This window comes from Fistularia commersonii, chromosome 9 (genome assembly GCF_037954325.1).
Source record: "Fistularia commersonii isolate RoL2024-O1a breed Wild chromosome 9, RoL_Fcom_v1.0, whole genome shotgun sequence".
Taxonomy (NCBI): Eukaryota; Metazoa; Chordata; class Actinopteri; order Syngnathiformes; family Fistulariidae; genus Fistularia; species Fistularia commersonii.
Window position 1 is genome coordinate 10,734,677 of NC_141292.1, and position 16,382 is coordinate 10,751,058.

Sequence of the window (16,382 nt, forward strand, 5' to 3'; positions counted from 1 at the left end):
CGATGAGTTTATCACGCAAAAAGCCGAGCCAAGATAAAACATGTGCTGCTGTGTGTGAAGGATGAAAGTTTGGGGGGGGGGGGGCACCCTACTGAGGTGACAGTGTGACGTGGGGGGGAGGCTGCTCTAAATGCAAAATTGCGTTCTCTAAAGACTATGGCGAACAGGTAATGTTCTTCCACGTTGCACCCTACACAACCTTCACACCATTTTCTAAAAGCCAGAATTTATGTCTCAAATTGGCTAATGATACCTCAAAATATTTACCCTGATAGCCAGTGGTCTGTAACAATAGAATAGACAATTTGTCACACTTGATAGGAGCATCCCTAACTGACAGTAAGAGCTATTGGATCACATTTATTTTATATACAACCATCTAACAATGACATCTGAGGAGGTTGGGAAGGTTTCTGATTACAACTACTGAGCCAGCAGACACTTGATGCCGTCTATAAATTATTTTTACCTCTCCAACCTTGAAAAACATGTTCTGCTTTTGTCCGGGTCAGATTTAACCTGCTATTATACATCAAACAGTCTTTTTTATGTTCCTAACTGATGTTCATACAGAGCGAATAAATCAAGATTGGGCGGCACGGGTAGCAATTCTGCCACACAGCAAGGTTCGTTTCTGACCGGGGGGGGGGGTTTGCATGTGTGGAGTTTGCATGATCTTCCAGTGACTGCTGGGTTTCCTCCTAGTTCTCCAGTTTCCTCCCACAGTCCAAAAACATACAGGAGGTTAATCTCATACTCTACAATGCCCAGATGTGTGAATGAGAGAGTGGATGCTGCCCTGTGACGGACTGGGGACCAGCTCCAGGGTGAACCCTGCGTCTTGCCCAAATGAGAGCAGGGTTTGGCTCTCACTCCATCGTGACCCAGAGAATAGGAATCAGAAAAACTTTATTCCTCCCTGAGGGGCATGTGGGGGGCGCGTGCTGCAGCAGCATCAAATTTGTGAACATCAAACGTACATCTATATATGTACTTTTTTTTTTTCTTTCAAAATTTTGTGTTTTTTTCGAGAGGGTGTTCACCTCAAGAAAGAACTGCTTCAATTGACGGCTCCTGTTACAGCGCCAGTGGACAGACTCGCAAAGTGTGACATTAAGGCCATGGAGAGGAGGGGGGATAAGTGTCGGTGATGATGCAGGATCAAACATCAGTGTGTGTGTGTGTGAGTGTGTGTGTGTGTGTGGGGGGGGTATCGGTGAGATCAAACTCACATCAAAGTGTCTTGGCATCTTTTTCATGTCAACTGGAGACGCAGAGCGGCATTAGAGAGGCAGAGAGGTGGACGAGGAGGTTAAATAAAGGTGTATACGGGGGTAAAAAAAGGGGGTGGGGGGGGGCCATGACATGATGATGAACAAAGGGTGCCGGGAAAAAGCTGGAGGTGTGAAAGGAGGGTTAAGGAAAGTGGGTCGAAGGTGAGAGGACGGGGTATACAGGCTGAGGGGGCTCTCAATGAGGGGGTTTACCTCTTGTGTGGAAGCACTGGGGTTAGACCAAAAGAAAGGATGATGGAGAGAGTTCCTGTGTCATACACCCTCTTTAATTCTACCCTTCCGTCCTTCTCCGTCTTCCGCGTCCCCTTCCCTCCCTCCACCCGCTGCTGCTCCTCTGCGACCGGCCCCAGCAAATCCCCCAGGGCCAGGGGCAGTCCCCTTTCAGTCTCCAGTGACACAGTAATTAGAAGTGTGGGAACTGAATCCATCCCTCTCGCTGAGCCCCGCACCCCTCCTGCCCTGCCTTGCTAGCTTGTTCTGTCGCTCTAGGCTGCCTTTGCCTTCCTACAAAGCTCCTGGAAAGCTCCAACCTTTCAGCTACGGTTTCTCTACCTACCTCTCCCTTTGTCACCTGAACACACAGTTCTTTTCCGTGAAAGAGCTGATATTCGCTGATGCTGCAATGTGGCTCCATCTACACTAAAAAATTTGTTTGTTTTTTTTAATACGGTATTTCAAAGCGGGTAAACTTTGGCATTAGTTCAGGGCCGATGCGCCTGAAAAGTAATGTATAATACGCGACCTTTCACGTACACTGGACATGCATCGGCAAGCGTAAACAGGAAACAGAAGGTCTGTTGCAGAGTTGTGGCTTGTTACTGTCACTGGACATGAATATAAGGCTGTCATGGCAAAGGAAACAGCAGGGGTTGTCACAAAGCAAATATGGTGACATGTCAGAGCTGCATCGGGAGCATTATGTGTTGCGAAAGGCTTTTAATTGACCATTTAATTTCATAAAAATTAATTAATCCTCATGGGCCACCTGTGATGTTCATGGGAGCAACAAATCATAGACTCTCACACACACTCGACCCCATACCCTTCATTTACCCCCATCCACCCCGCCTCCTCGACAGCCACTGAGTCCCGTATCTCTTCGAACAGAGCAACGCTGTCTCTCCCACTCTCTGTCAAGCCCACCACCGCGCCACCGCCCCAACCCCCATTCGCTATCTCCGCGGCGATAACCATGGGAACAGCAGCACTGTGGGAACGGGCCACCAGTTGACCAAAATAGACAGCAGGAAAATGGAGGGAAAGAAAGAAAGAAAAGGCTCTCTGCATCCAAGGAGCCGCGTGTGTGTTTGTGTGTGTGTCTGGATGTAAAAGGTCCATGGGATCATCCAGACAGACAGGTACTCAGGGACACCAGCCACCTCTGGTTTCCAATGGCAACAAAGGGAGGTGTGAGTGGCTTGTGTTGCCACATTAATTCATTTATAGCCACAGCTTTGGTGGGACACACTGGAAGTTCTCCTTCTCACATGAATACACTTCTAATGGTTTTACAGTAACTTGATAACAGCATCCGATGTTTAAAAAAATGCAAAAAAAAATAAAAAGTCTACACCCTTAACCGCATTAATAAAAAAGCGGAAAAAAAAAAAAAAAAGGCCACGACACACCCAAAACCACTCAACTCAAAAATACAAATTAAATATTTAGCTTGAAAGTTCATCTGAGTACATGAGAATGAGATGAGCCAACAGGTCAGGGCTCGAAAACTCGTAAAAGTTGTAATTTCTCACCTTTGTGGATTAATTGGTGGCATGGCATGGTGAATGGTTATTTTCATTCTCAGCTTACTAGATCACTGATGTTTCAAAACCTCTCTGAAAGAAAATACAACCTAGTTTACATGTGTTCATAAAACTGGATATTCAATATCCGTTTGCCGGGGTGAGGGAATTATCTATCTTTCTGTATTTGGTCCACGGGCAAAACTGCATGCCTCTAGGGAGAACATGCAAAGCCACGTGCACACGCACGCACACACACACACACACACACACACACACACACGCACACACACACGCACGCACGCACGCACGCACGCACGCACGCACGCACGCACGCACGCACGCACGCACGCACGCACGCACGCACGCACAGGCTTCGTGACGTGAGTTAAAATGTACGAATGAAGTTCCTATGAGAAACATTAGATAGTGGTTTTCCTCTGCCTGAAAAGGGAGGGGGAGGAGGAGGAAATGGGGAAGAGATGTAAATTCTGCTTCCTTTTTTTAAAACTTAATATGGAGCTAATTTTTCCATTCCATTTATATCCTGTCTTTCAGTAGCGTGGAATTCCAAGAAATCATTATCAAGGAAACAGACTTTGTGCCCCCCAACCCCAAGCTCCACACCCTCAAAAAATAAATAAATAAGGCATTTGATAGTTTACGGTCAACTTTGGATTTCCTTTTTTATATGGGTATAATGTGGGTCTAATAAAGGATCATCTTATCAGACTTAATTTCCATAGCGGGATCATTCACTTGTCTTCTTTCCCTCGGTTTCCTCGTGCATTTTTCCTCATATCTCCCCTTGTCCCCTTTGCTCTTTTTTTCTCCGATTTCTATCAATCCACTTATCCCGTCGATCTCGCTCCCTCTCTCTTGTCTGTACCCACCCTTCCCCCCACTGCTCCCACCACCCCTGTTTTTTTTTTTTTTTTTGCTCTTTTAGGCTTTTCCCAGGCCAAGCAGCCTGATCTCCCAAGGCTACTACCTCTTCGCTCCCTGGGGTTTGGGGTGAGGGGAGGGGTGAGGGGGGTGTCTGCGACCATACCCACTCCATAGGGACATTCACTTTAATCTGACTCTGTGAATAACAAAAGGGGTGAGAGAGAACAACCACATGAACAAGAGAGGTGTGTGTGAGAGAGAGAGAGAAAAAGAGCTCTAAAACAGACCGGGCTTCTAACCTCCTTATATCATCGTATCATACAAAGCAGGTTTTGGGCGGTCTTGGCCCCGTACTGAACCCTGGCATTAATATGCATCCTGAACGATCACACTCCAAGCGATCTGTCATCTGCAGATAAGTTTCCCTGCTGGCATAAGAATGCATCTCCACTTCACGTTTCCAAGTGACCGATTGTGTTTGGATCCCTCTTCCCTGCGGTCACACGCGAATAAAACATGTTTATCACTTTCCCAATGACCAAAAGCGATGCTCCTCCTAATCAGTCGGAGGGTGGAGGGGGGGGATTCCTTTCAGCGTGCCCATTTTTCTGCCGGGAAGTAAAGATAAAGTAAATCGCCTGGTCCAGATCAGTGTTCTGGCACATAAGATGATGCGGAGGAAGGGGCATACATCCCGTCAGATTACTAATGAGTGGCCAGGAGTTTGTATGAGATAAGGTGGTGAAAGAACCCCTTCTGCAGAAATATGGTGATATTAACCAACTGTGCCAAGAGCGATGATACCTAGTAACAGCAGAAGTGGTGCAAACTCACACAAAGTGGCTTGTCTATTTGAGGGTGGTCGCTTCAAAATGTCCCGAGCCACATTTGCCCGAAGATTGCGGCTATGTGCCGCCCAGACCACCTGGGAATGCAGTACGTGTCGAAAGATACCTGTGCATCCCGGGGGTGTGTTTGCGCCTGCGCTTGGAACTGTCGAGATGTGACTGGATCATTCAGGTCATTAAGAATAAGAATAAGAATAAGAACAACTTCATTTATCCCGAAGGAAATTGTTGTGCCAGAGTTTCAAGTAAAACATAACAATAATAAATAATAGTAGGGTGTTAATGTTCCAGTCTGAACGGGGGCATCCCGTTTTCAGCATTGCAGAGTGACATTTTAATTACAACAAACAGTAAAATTGGCTATATGTACATTAACAAAGTACGTCGATATTGTGTACATGATTGGGAAGACGAACGTTTTTAACTGCTAGGGAAGTAATTTAACCTTCAAAATTCCAAATTAGAAAAAAAAAAATCTAATTTTATTAATCTCATTATAGTGTGACTTTATCTGTCCATACAGTAAAACCTTGACTTGAGCGTCAACCTTCAAGTTTTCTGAGATACAAGCAGTCTCTCAGTCGGCTTTTTGCTGAATGATTTGAGCCAAGACCTCAGTTACGAGCGGACGGGTTAAGCATTTGACAGTGACGGCTGTTGGCGGCATTTAAATACAGTCAAACACGCCCCCTGCTACTCGGTAGCCAAGCGAAAATGATCAAACACATGAGTGAGATATGAAGGTTGTCAACTTGTTGACTTGAAGAGATGGCAAAGTTGATGTTGGTAAGATACTGTGACTACGACCATCATCTGTGAGAGGGCACGGCACAGGGGATTTACAAGGCTTTGGCACAACAGACAGCAGGAACGTGAATGGACAAGGCATCGAAAGAGTTATTCATAGCTGGTTGGAGATGTTTTATAATTCAAAAAAGGTACTGCCAATCTGTACGTCACTAAATGAAGATTAAGTGTAGCATAGTGTGAAAGCTAAATATAGCAATACATTGAAACATTAAATGTGTAGTGAGTAAGTTAAAGTAAGCAATAGAGCACAAAATGGCTCTCCCAATGTTTCGCAGCCACTGGCATCTTCATTCCTCCGAACATCATGGTAAATACAGATTTCTTTTAATTAACCTTCATTCATTCATTCATTATCTGCTGCTTGTCCTTCATGGAGGGTCGCGGGAATGCTAGAGCCTATCTCAGCCTTTAGTAGGCAAGATGCAGGCTGCCCCCTGGCCAGGTAGCAGGGCCAAATATAGAGACCAACAACCTTTCACTGATCTGGGGAAGTTTTCAACTTTTTTTAAATCAACCTTCTGCAGAGAACCCAGAGGAAACATGCGCAGACACCACACAGAAAGGCTGCCCTGTCGGAATCGAACTAGGGTCTTTCTTGCTGTGAGGTGGGAGCCCTAACCACTGCGCTGCCCATTCTCTTTTATCACATTTTTTATATACCGTAATTTCCGGACTATTGAGCGCACCTCAATATAAGCCGCACCGGCTACCGATCGTTATCTCAAGCTTCCTCCTGCGCACTAAAACCGTCAAACTCGTCTTCTTTGGCGTGGGAGTTGAATGGACTCAGAATTTCCCGGTCATTTCATCGGACCAATATGACGAGGATAAATGTTTTAGCAGCGTGAAGCTCATTAGCCCCCCTCCCCCTCAAAAAATTCCATATATTAGCCGCAGCGTTGTTTATGTGAAAAAAGTCGCGTCTTATCGTCCGGAAATTACGGTACATTATTTGCTATTTATCACATGCATTCTTATTTCTTATTTAAAAAACAAAAAACCAAACCAGGGGACTGGAATGGATCAATTATTGGATGATGGATAATTATTAGAAATAGGCTCCAGCATCCCCCACGACCCTGAGTGCAGGATAAGAGGCAGACAATGGATAGACGAATGGAAGGATGGATGGGAAATTTAATATGATATACAAGCTTATTGAGTTACAAGCTCAGTCACGGAGCAATTAAACTTTTGAGTCAAGGGATTACAGTATTTATCAGAAGACAATCAGTTCCAAGCCCTTGTTTCTATTTAGTTACTAGACACATATTACATCACAAAATTTTAATAATGTGGTCCAGCAAATCAAAATACAGCCGAAAATCAGGTTGAGATTTGCCTCGTGGTACAAAGGGAATGCTGTTACTTGAACAATCAATAGCTATAGAGTGTGTAGCAGATATAAATACTCCACCGCCCCCACCTTATTTTGATGCATACAGTATAATGAGCATTAACTTGAGCCCATCGGCAAATAGAAGTCACGCTCCCTAAATGCATATTGAGCTTTTTGCTCTGCAGAAAATGTGACGCAACGCTCATATACTTGGGTTAAAATGATGAAGGAGTTTTTCTCCACCCTAGGAGTCCCAGCTGTCAGATTACGGTTCAAAACAGTCAAGAGGGTAAAAAAATTTGTTTTCGCAAGAAATTTGTAAACTCACATCGTGAGCAAAGCGCAGCTGCCCGACAAGGCATGACTGCCAAGCAAAGCAGCCGACGCGAGCCAGTGTGTCACAAAATCAAGCTAATAATAACAAACCTGAAACATCTGAGCTATTTCTTGCTGGCGAGGGTTCGGAACACTGGGGTTCTTTATCGTCCGCGTCCTGTGCAGTGCAGGCTGTGCGAGCACAGATGGTTTACTATGTTGCCCTGCGTGTTGAGTGTGGGAGAATGATCTATGATTCACTGAGCTGCACAGACTCAAGATCACATTTCACTATCGCAAGGGAAACCATTATACCATGACCAAAGACACAAAGACGGTCGTGCCAACAAAGTTGGAGGTAGAAATGCACAGCTCGTGGGGCTTATTCTCACAAATTTGGTCTCTAGTCACCTTGAGGCTTCAATTTCAATGCCGAAGGCAAACGTTGCGGGTAACCCTTTCATTAATCCACACGGTCAACACTGACCTACTTTTTGCTGCTGATTTTTGTGATGTTACGATGATGCAGGGTGGCCATGATGTGGAAAAAAAAACACAAACCCCTTTTTAAAAACAAGGTCAAATAATGCCCAGATCAGTTTCCTGCACTGCACCTTTGTCATGAATTGACTCTGGCTCTGTAATTATTCTGCGGAAAAATTTTGCATCCCTTAGGAGACTGTGTTGAAGCGGAGGGCAATCACTCAGAGCGGGCCGGCCTGGCTGCGCAGCTACTGTGTTCTGCATAACATGAGAAACTTCCTCTTTCAGTGTGGACGTTTGAGTGGAAGGCATCAGTAAGTGGTTCCCTCTCCCTAAGCTGCAGGGGAAAGTAGACCCCTCTCGAGTGCCTCTCGGCTTCCCCACCTCCCCCATGAGCCAATAACACAGTCAGACAGACAGACACACACACACACACACACACACACACACACACAATTGCACATACACTCAGACACACAGTGTGGTTTCTCCTCTGGAGGGGAACATAAACAGGGCTGTCTGTCTGCAAGCAGAGAGCTAGTTCTCATGACATCACCACCCGGCAGGAATGCTCTGCTCTGCTCCGTCAAAACCCCTCGGCTGGCCAGCAGCTCGTGCACATAAGCGCACGCAAATACATGAAAACACATGAGGAATGATTTATGCACACGCACATTTTCACAGGGAAATTAACCCATGTGTGCCGACCCGCCGAATGGAATTTGAGCTATTTTCTGACATTCATTGTTTTTAATTCCACGCAGCTAACAGACATCCTTTTCCTCCGCATCCCCTCCCGCGGCGTTATCAGTCTATTTCGACGAAGCTTCCTCATAATCCCTCATGCCTCAATATCTGCATTGCCTCTGTTGTCAGCAGAACACAGTGTGTATATAAGACCACACACACACACACACACACACACACACACACACACACACACACACACACACACACACACACGCGCGCATGAGGACAGAAACAAGTGCTAGAGTCATGCAGAGAAAACCAAATCTAACCAACTCAATATGGAGAATTAAGCTGTAACTTCAGTGGAACCTGTCTGTGTGTATGTGTTTGTGTGTATGTGTGTGTGTGTGTGTGTGTGTGCATGGGAAATTACGCACTACTTCATTGTATTGTAGTTTGGAGGAAAAGCCCTATTGAAGCACTCCCTCCGTCCTTCTCACCTCTCTTCCTCCCTCTCTAACTTGCCTCCCTTTTTTTACTCCCCCTCTATCAGTTCCTGCACCGTCACTCTCATTCTTAGCTCGCCCCTCCGTCGCCCCCGGCAGCGCTTCTATTTCACCATCCAACCTCCTATCCCCCCTCAATCTCGACCTGCCACTGTCAAGTGTTGTCAGTTTTTCTCCCTTTTTTCTTTTTCCTGCTCTGATTCTGTCAGGCTCAGTGACAGGAAGCAGCTTGGCGCTCAGACAATGGAACACATCAAAAAGCACCACCAGCCTCACCAACTTCACACACACCCACACATACACAAACAGAGCAAGACAAACAGGACATTCCAGCTGCCGGCTGCACCGGATTCCTCGCCTTGGCTGAGCTGAAACAGAGAGTGAGACTGAGAGGGGAACGGTGAGGTGAGGGTGAAGGAGAGTGGGAGAGGAGCTGTGCTGTGGGTGTTGGGAAGAAGACGGGAGAGCGCTAGACACGCTGGAGGTCAAAAGAAGGGGGATGGATTGGGTGGGGGGGGGGTTGAGAGAGATTGATGGAAAAATAAAAGAATGTGTCGGTGCTAAAGTGTAATATTTTACTCCGTGTCTGAATATGCTTATATCCCCATGCGAGTCTCGGGAGGGTTTGTGAGTGTGAGAATGGTGAATCTGATCCTGGGATTCAGATTCAGCCATATCTGAAACAGCTGGATTTGGCCAAAACAAAGCTCGTACATTGCGAGTGTTTTGTTTTTATCCATGCATGCCTGTTTCTGTTGCACAACTAACACTTTTCTAGATTTTATATATATATATATATATATATATATATATGTTTATACAAACATACACACATACAATATATGAGCTAGTATTTCTGACAGTAACTCTGCTTTACGGCCATATTGTAGCCCAGGTATTGGCAGTCTGTGTCAGTGCTGAGCCAGACTTGTCCTCAGCACTTAAACACTGTCCTGTCGGGATCTCTGGAGCGCTAATACATTCAGTGGGGGTTAAAGGTTGTCTACGGTGATAAATGTTGAGCCATGACCCCTTTATTTTTCATGCTAAATCATTTAGGATGACCCCTTCATTGAGGATTTCGAGCAAGACTACGGTCATCATGTTGGCTATTTTTAAAATAAATGTGTTTTTGGAGTCAAAGGGCTGCACCTGCTACTTTGTGTGTTTTATCTAAAATCAGCATGCGATGCGTCGTGAATTTGAATATTGATCAGATGCCTAATTGATAAGAAAAAGATCAGTTAAAACGGGTGTTTTTTTTTATTTCCCGCAGGATAAGAAGAGACTTTCTTCTCAATAAAAAGAAACAAAAAAATGGAATCAGGGCTGAAAAATGAATCAGGATGTTTCTCATATGAAATGAGACAACAATGTGACAAACTAAAAGGATTCATATTTGTAAGGTTCACAGTTTTGATCTCTGTCAAGTTGAGTATCTTGTAACTTTGGCCAAAAACCTATTTAAGAAAAAAAAAGGAAAAAAAGGACTTTGTAGTTGTTCTGACAGGCACTAATTCACTCGAATCTTAAGAAGAGAAAACTGTCTGACCAAAAGTTAAATAAAATAAATCCATTTGTATGTGCATAAAGGAGACTTATCTGGCAGGATTGGGATATTCGGATCAGCTGCAGATGAAGCTTGGAAATGACCCCAATCTTTAATTAAACAACCCAAAAGCTACACATTAGGCATGCGGCCCTCCAGTAAACATTTCTGGGTTTTGAGTGAGCGAGTGCCTTCACAAGCACGCAGACAGCCGTGCACGCAGATGAGCTTCACATGTGCGCCCGCACACAGGTGTCTTTGTGTTGTCCCGGGGCAATCGCTGGTGTGGGAAAAGAAAGCGGGTAAACTTTTTTTTTTTTTTTTTTGGAAGGCCTGATGTTACATGAGCGATAGCTTGTCGTCTTTCCACAGGCGCTGTTTGTCAGCGTGAGGAAGCCGCAGTCTTTTCCACACAGATGAATCAATTCAAAATTCCATTAATTAGACACATTCCCTTTTTTTTTCTCCAGGAGGTCTTTCATATGTTACTTAATTTCAGTACATTTCGTGAGAAGGAGTTAATAAAACGTTATTGACTGCTAACTTTTTAAGATACTGAAAAGATAAGATACTTTTTAAGATACTGAAAATTTGACAAAAATATATGCCCATTGTTTTGACAAATATTTGGATTTGCAATGACTTACATCTGGAGAATGTGATTTGTATGGTTTGGTCACGAATGTAACCCTGCAGCGTTGGGAAAATTATACTTTTGTTGAAAAAAATCCATTGAAAATATGTTTCAAGCCCAAGACAACTTATATTTGTTCCATATTTCTGGTGAAACACTACCTGTCAGAAGTGATCTATGCTGCCTACGGGGGCTGAGTGAAAGCTGAATATTTGCGGTGTTGTCTTATGTGCTCATTTACTCAAAAGAATCCCACTTTGAACTAACACAGTCATAACAGTGGTCTTAGAGGTCTTTCGACCCCTTCGACACACACACACACGCACACACACACAAATGTGAACGGAGGCAAGAATGATCGTGAGAAGGAGTTACATGAGAGGAACCTTTTCTTACTATAAGCATGTTCACTAATAGGGCTTTCTCAACTGTTTGTGTATGTGTGTCCGATGTGTGTGTACGGGCGATGTGTGTGTGAGTGTGTGTGTGTGTGTGTGCGTGCGTGCACGCGTGTTCGTATGTAACAGGAGACATAACCCTCGCCACACACAGTGGGAAATATTTGGGATGGTTTCCCTCGGAATGTCTTGGCGTGCCTATGGAATGTCCCCCCCTCCTCGACATTTCCTCTCTCCCATTTTTTTTCCACTGTCGCTCCCTCTAGTCTCCGGAGAAAGAAGGGCGAGTGAGAAAAAAAACAGTGGGACGTGCACATATCCAACATCTCTTGCGCACATGCACAGCCATGGCGATTTGACACGGACTGATGCGAGGATAAACACACGGTTCACACTCTGCCGTGTTAGTAATTGCATAATAATTGTAGCTCAACAAAACTTGGGACACCATGCAGTCCCTCGCATGTGTCGGAGTCTAAAAAAATTACAGCTTTACAACACAGCTGAGTCTCACTGAGGGAAAGATACACATCCTGCGAGTGACACATGGCTAAATACACGCACGCGTGCACGAGTAACTTTAAACGTGTCTCAACCTTTCGAATTCCTCCCATTTCTCAGCCCACGGCTCCCTTTGTAGATCAAAGAATGCACGACAAGTCTGTCTATCGCCTCACCCTCCCCGACCCCTCCTCTTCCTCCCATGCCATCTTTCTCAAGACCCCCCTCTTTCTCAATGTGACCCTCAAGAGACTTTCTGCATCAGATGTCGAAGAGGTCTCAGCAGAGCGTATAGAACCAACCCAAACGGCGAAAGCGTGCATTTCCCTAAATCCCCTTTTTTTACGCTTCGAAACGCGCTTTCTTCGCCGCCGGCCTGAGTAAATGATGGTTCTCGCGCTTATTTTCCTTTTTAATTATTTCAAAGTCGGTCACATGATAAACTCATCAGCACACTGTCTGCCGCGAACCTGGTGGAGAAAGTGCAGCTGGTTAACACATGGACTCGATCAGTGATAACATCACCTCTGGACCAGACAGCTGAAGCCTCTTTCACACATGTGCGGCGGCAAACGTGGAGCTATCCACCGGGGGGTTGCCTCCATGGCCTGTGCGTGTTCAAATAAATAATTGTAAAACTCAAACAGCTTAGTTATGCAAAGGCTGTGTTATGGCCGCCAATGCCGCTTGTCACACAGTGGCACTTTCTCCTGTGGATTTTACAGCAAGTGTGAATCATGGCACTGGAATGAACACAACAAAACAAACAAATAAACGGCAAAAAATACCCACTGCTCAGTAAGTGTCATTCATATGGTTGGAGGGAGGGAGGTTGGACGCTGGAAAAGATGCCAAAATTATCTCGTCTCTAAACAAAAAGCTGTAAAGTGTTTGGGTCGTGTCCTGCCTCCGACCCGGCCCCTCAGGTCTTTGTGTTACACAGTGAAAGTTTGACACCGGTCTGTGAAAACAGACAGTCCACACACTAAATGTGTAAAAGGTGCGTGATTGGTTGAAGACCATTTCACGCAAAATCTCACGGATTAATTCGACTTCGTGGGTAGGCTGTGAACGGGACTTCAGATGTCCTGTCTCTTTTCCTCAGACACTTTCACACAGACCAGTTCCAACTCCATTTCTCCATCTCTCGCTGCTAAACCACCTCAGCAAATCACAAACATGTTTCTATTGTCCACCGGTATCTCTTCTTTAATTACATTTTATTCGTTTCGCACCGCATTATCTTTCACACGTTCAATTTCACTATTTATTTTTACCTCCCTGCAATCACCTCTGTTCTCACTTCTCATCCCCCTCCCTCTGCTTTTCCTCTCCCCAACACCCCTCCTCGCTCCCACCCCTCCCTGTCGTGGTGTAGCAGTTCCTGTTGCTCTTGTTTTCACTTCCCCAGCAGTCTGGTGCGTGGGAACCAGCATTTCTGCGGCAACCGTGTCTGCAACTGAGTCTGAATATTACACACTCCAGTTTTTGTGTGCGTGTATGTGACATTGTCGGTAAATGTTGGTAGATATTGGGTTTTGCATGCTTTTGCATGCAATAGCATATGCATGAGAATTTGTGTCAAGATGGCTTTGAGTCTTGACACAAATTCTCAACAAGTGTAAAAGGCTATATTTATTGTACTGGGCGTTGCACATGTGTGCGTGTGTTTGACTCTCTTTCTTTAGGTGTGCCGATGGAGCAAAGACACAGCAGTCATTAGTGGCAAGGATGAAATATGACTGGAAAGTGTAATGGACCGATCAGCAGGTCCACCCTCTGTTTTCCCAACCACTGTCATGCATCCACACACAGAAGAAACTAAGGGACGAATAATCACTTTTAACACGATGCCATCCTCAACCCTATATGTATTTGATCACAATTTCAGAGTAGAAGTAACTGTGCATGTGCTGCACAGTATATTCATGCGTATCCAACCATGTCAGACTGATATTGTTTCATAGATTGTTTTATCATCATAAAGTCTGGTAACTAATGTCAGTGTACAGATGCAACCGGTATCCATTTAATAACTGAGATCTTTGCACTTGCTTTTACATCCGAGTATGCAAATCACATTTATTCAATGAAAATTCTCTCTGGGAGCTCCCCGAATGGCAAATTGCCATGAGTAGAGTAGCTTTCCATATTCATCATGAGCTGCGTGTGTGTGTATATTTTTTAAGTAATTAACATATTTTGTGATGATTGTAATTATCTATCAGAATATGCTTATTTGACAAAATTATATACAATATTTGTACTGCATGCTTAACTTTATTTTTCCTTCCCACCACTGACTTTTTCTTGAGCAGATTCTGCTCGGACCTGGCATTGAGTAGGCTGCTGGGTGATAAGATAACAAGCGGACACCTTCACCAACAGGTGTGAGAACACACAAGACACACCGGGGACTCTGAAAACATTCAGAGGTGGTCCGGGCCACATAGAGGTACATTCTTTCGGAGCATTTGGACAAATATGTCTCGGGGCCACGCCGAGGGGACCCGATACCGAAGTGGCAGCGGCTTCTTGGACGCCCATGGGGGCACATCCATTTTCTTTTTTTAAAGAGTTAGTTCTGCTCAGTTTGGATTTGAGGCTGAAAGATGGCATACTTCGGGGCCTGCTTGTTATCAAACACTGAAACCCGCAAGCTTGATCGGGACCCACACAGCACCCTTGGTTGTTTTGAAATTTAAAATACAATTGTAAAATGCAGTTCCTTTTCCTTTGTTCCAAGTGGCTCTTCTTTCTCCAGGTATGTAGACAAACACAAAAGCCCTTCTAGTTCTCGTCTCCTTCTCGGGGTCTCAGCGGCAGACCTGCATTCCTATGCCTCTAAAACCTCTGTGTGGCCTATAGATACACTGAGACAAACATTAACCCTATCCCCACTCAACCTTTAGACACATGTAAACTCCTCTTCTCAGGCTTTTTTTATCTTCTCTTTCCTCATGAAATTCATCGGTGGTGTGTGTGTGCATGACAGAGAACCAGCGAGAAACAAAAGAACAGAGACTGGCCCATCCATTGCTAATCAGAGGGCTTTACAATCAGATAACAAAGGGGTTAACTTCGCCTGGGTGGGCCATGAAGCAGCCCCCGGGGTGAGACTCACTCTGACACACACAACCACACATGCACACACTCTCGCACACGTGCGCACACACGCACGGTTTGAGTATCGTTTAGTATTGAAATTATACGACTTCTGAAATTCAAGGACTGCATTTTGGTTGTCAAAGGTCGTAAATTTTGGGCACCGACCACAAAGCTAAAATTACAAAATCTCCAGAAAATTACAGATCTGATCGAAAGAACGGGGAGCATTGTAAAAATCCAGTATCCAGCCAGGTGGTCATAGGAATGTTGTATATGTGAAACATTGGGCAAGAAAATCATCTCATCCTCTTCCTCATTCAGTGGCTGTAAATTTACTCGGCTTTATCCACTACCATGACCAGGACCAGCAGCATAAAAAATTCAATACAATATTCACTAACTTATTCTTCACTGGAATTTGTCTGCAAGTTGTAAAATTAGAAGGAAAAAGATGTGATAAAAGGTCTATATGTCATCATTCTGTCAATCTTAAGCTGGGTATTGGTCTAAATATCATTACGAAAATGGGAAAAATTGCAAAAGTTCAGGGAAAAGAGTTGTTTATTTAGGAACAAAAAAACTGGAGCTGTACTTTGTATTCATTTGATAAAACCACATTCTTCAAAAGGCCGTGAGAGAGGGAAAGGGAGAGAGACACAGAGAGGGAGAGGGAGAGTCTCCGCGAGAAAATCTGTCAAGAGAAGTATTGCGGTGTGAGGTGTGAAAGAGCTGTTAGGAGGAAAAAAAAAAGGGTTCACTGTGGTGTGAAACACCGACTTACTTTATTAGGTTACATTTGGCCTTCATTTGAACATGCTGTATGAAAGTCACATCCTGCTCCAAGTGCTATTAGTGTTGGCAATGACCAATAAAATGAGTGGGCTGGTGAAAGACCATTTGGCCGCTGGTTGTTAAGCAGATTTTTCTTTTTAAGCGGGGCTTTGTGTGCTGCACTATCAAGGGAGAAGGTTGAATGAAGGTGGTCCCGGCTGGCCCCGCATTTTGGGTCTGACGCAAGTGTACCAAGTGGGGCTATGTTTGGACACATGTCGCCGGCATGCTGAAAAAACTCAATGACCGAGAGCTGCAGTACATGCACATACGGACATCCCCCTTAGATTCAGTAAATGTAAGTTCCTGATTGCCGCTGATGTCAAAAACCAAAGGCTTATTAAAATAGTAATGATAGTTTTCTATATAAAGGAGTGTGATCGGTACATAGGAATCAGACTGAGAAGTGTCTGGAATCATAAAAATAAAGATTCAAGTCAAACTT

General features: G+C 44.6%; 1 protein-coding gene across 3 annotated transcripts in view; it reads right to left on the bottom strand.

Moving 5' to 3' along the window:
• Window positions 1–16,382, bottom strand: part of exd3 (exonuclease 3'-5' domain containing 3) — a 44,885-nt gene that overhangs the window by 13,044 nt on the left and 15,459 nt on the right. The window lies entirely within an intron of this gene.